Genomic DNA, 3,291 nt, shown 5'->3' with positions numbered 1-3,291 from the left:
GTTTAAATTAATGCATGACTGCCTATGCCATAAGTGATTATGATGTTTCCTGTAAAAAAAAAAAAAAAAAAAAAAAAAAAAATTTACACTACACTACCTTACCTGACCTGACATGGAAAACCAACTACTTGCATCACAAAAGCAAGGCAACTGATCTGGATTATGTTAAGTCCTGACAACATACAATAGCTGATCCCGAATTGTCAACATGTTAATCCAAGAATGAAACCCAGGCATCCCAGGCACATTGGAACTTCCACTCTATCCCCTCTCACCAAAAAGAAACAACAAGAGGAGAAATGAAAGGAACTCATGGCATACAAATGGTGTTATGTACCAGCAGTGCCTCAGTATTTGCAGGCTGAGATTCAGCCAATGTACCTACACTATAAAAGGATGAAGAATGACATCCATGGATATTCCAAAATGAGCTAGGTCAGACACATGCTCCTTAAAAAAGTAAAGATGCAGCATAACAGGGACATGTCTGCCTGAATGACCCTTCCCAATGGCAAGACGTAACCACTTAAAAGCAGCATAGTCAACACAGAAATAGCCCTCAAGTCAATTTGTAGCTCCCACTGGAATTAATATTACAAACCACCGATATGGTCTGAAAAGTACAAAGCAAACAAGTCGAGTACTTCAGAAATAAACTATAGCATTCTATGATCCACAAGGTCAAATACCTCTTCAAGATTAAGAGAGGCAAAGAACAGATAGAATCCTACAACTACAAAACTTTTTTTTTTCAGTGCTGCATCTTGATCTAAAACTAGACAGGGGGATCAAAGATATAAAAAAATGCAAGACAGGAATACAACTGTAGAAAATACAGTTCAGTCCAAACTATGCTGAAAAGGCAGATTAAAAAAGGGTGTAAATTCTCCAGGTTGACAGAGTTCGGATACGGCTTCTCTTTTAAGTTTTAACTTTCAGAAGAAAAAAGCCATTCACATTTTTGTATTCATATAAAGATTAAACCTACAAAGCACAATAGCTATCAAACTTCTTGCTCAAGCCATACCTCTCAAATGTCCCTGATTTTCAAAGACATCCCTGATTTTGACTCAAATTTGTACTATGTCCCTCTTAATCCTCCTAAAACTGGTGACTTTTGTAGAGAAGCAGGCGAGTTTCTCTTAATAAAGAATGGCAATTAGAGTTATTGATTTTACTTCAGAAATACATAAATTAATTCATATTATCTTAATCTGTCAATGTCTCAAGTTGGTACTACTAATATTTTAAAAGTGTCCCTGGTTATTTCTGGATCTGTTCTGTTGAGATTTGTCTCCAACTGGTTGAGAGCTATGGCTCAAGCTTTTTGGGGAAAAAAATCAAAAATAATGGTGCTTGGGGAACCAAACCAGGGACGATTTGTAAATATTACTAATCTGCGTTTTCGTAACAGATTCTGCATCCATTTGAATTTACTAATGAAGTATGAAAATCTAAGCCGACTGTGATCCTCAGTGACTTACCAGAAAAATCAAAACAATTACATGGGTCACGGTAAAATATAACGCAAAATCAGGAAGTTAAGAAGTATGCTCGCATATTTTTTCCCAGTAATGACTTGGAGCACTGGTCTACTTAAGTTACTTGTCTTTCTGTACATGTAACATGCTGGGAATTCAAAGCCTTAACAATCAACTCTACAGGTGCGATCTCAACTGTCTAATGTGATCATCTCCAGTGCTACCACTATTCTACATAACCAAATGCCAGAACGCAAAATCCCCAAGTAGACGAAACAAAATACATCTTAAATAAGCAAAGCTGTAAAACAGCTCGCAAAACTTTTTCAGTTTTGTTTTCTGAACAGCAGCACCCGTTTTATACAAACGGCAACTTAAAAGCAACATAAGTAACACACCAAATTTTAGTTTCAACAACGCAAACAGTAAATAATCAAAACAAACACCATTACAAACCAAAAATGCCCAACAAAAATAAAATACCATAATCACACTGTGGTCTACAGGAACATACAGACCCAAGACGTTTACCTGCAGACTGTATCGCCCTTTAGTGAATTATGACATTAAACATCAATTAAGATCTTCACAAAGCAGTATCAGCATCGAAAACATCAGCTGTTAGTAGTAAAGCGGCCCTACTAAGCAAAATATTAACTGCTGTTTAACTTGCCTTCATTCAGTACTTTCATCCTTTATGGGCTCTGAATCTAGTTTTTGATTCGTATAATAATGTAAATGTAATTACTTTTCACAATCCAGCAACATAAAGTTTAGAAGAAAATCTCCCTATATCCAACCAAACTGCACAGACGATAGCAACCATCTTGAAACTACTGGGGAGGGTAAGAGACATAACTCTTACGTCCACTATAGCTAGGAATTAGTACATAGGGGGTGGAGCCAACATGCGAAATTGCCACATGTTTATACATGAAAGTACACAAAACTATTAGGACCCTAACTGCGTATAACATCAAATCTGAGAGCTAGTACAGAGGGGGTGGAGTTAACATGCAGACTCTCTCTCTCTACCCGTTTAGACATAAAAGTCATCAAAACCATTTAAACGTCATGGCGTGTGACAGAGCGCAAGCTCAGTGAATATTTTTTTGCCAAATACGACAGACTGTGTTAAATGCGATATTGAGAAGGTAAAGGTTCAACTGTAACCTGGTTGACCTAAAATGCAGTGGGAGAATGGAGGGAAATAGATTATAACATTTTTTTAGTAAACTTAATATATTCCCGTGAGTGTGTTTTAAAATATGCTGTGGTGGGAGAAAGCGCTGCATTTTCAGGGAGCTAGATTCTGTTTTAGAAATGAAAGTGATGAAAAGAGCCCACTCATTTAATAAGGATACGTCAAGCAAGACCGCTTTTTGCACAGTGGCTGACCTTGACAGAAGTGTATATCTGCCTCTCAACAGTCCCTGATTTTTACCGCTCTCTTAATCCTTCCTAAAGTTGGTAAGTTAACTGTTGGAGAAAAGGTGGTGAATTGCACTTCATAAATAATTATAGTAATTAGTGATGTCCTTGAGGCGGGTATTTTAGAGCAACACAGTTAAGGTCCTTGTACATAGCACAAGCAGAAAACTATATTTCAAAGTAGAAAGGAATGATGCTGAAATAAGGAGAGATCGGTATTTTGGATGCAGACTCTTAAGGTGAACAACTAAAATCATACAGAGTATTATATTCATAAAATAGCTGGGAGTACTCTAAGAAAAAAACCAGCGCAAGAATGGAGAAAAGAGATTTTGCAGATAGGGTTGGCTGTGGGCAGGGATACAGATAATAGGCAAGA

The 3,291-nt window shown here is 37.1% G+C and overlaps 1 protein-coding gene across 6 annotated transcripts in view; it reads right to left on the bottom strand.

Annotated features, from left to right (window-relative positions):
* ZFYVE16 (zinc finger FYVE-type containing 16) overlaps positions 1 to 2,430 on the bottom strand; it is a 3,161,611-nt gene extending 3,159,181 nt beyond the window's left edge. For 2 of the 6 annotated variants that reach the window (XM_044064221.1, XM_044064226.1), the window contains exon 1: positions 2,155 to 2,428. The gene's annotated coding sequence lies outside the window, so the exon portion shown is untranslated. Of the gene's footprint in view, positions 1 to 2,154 lie in introns of all 6 variants that reach the window. The other 4 variants (XM_044064224.1, XM_044064225.1, XM_044064228.1 and 1 more) reach the window with 3 other exon arrangements.
* Positions 2,431 to 3,291: the final 861 nt, after the last annotated feature.

The sequence above is a fragment of the Protopterus annectens genome, chromosome 2.part2 (assembly GCF_019279795.1).
Source record: "Protopterus annectens isolate FY-2018-M chromosome 2.part2, PAN1.0, whole genome shotgun sequence".
NCBI classification, from domain to species: Eukaryota; Metazoa; Chordata; order Ceratodontiformes; family Protopteridae; genus Protopterus; species Protopterus annectens.
This window is presented reverse-complemented; position numbering and strand designations above follow the sequence as displayed.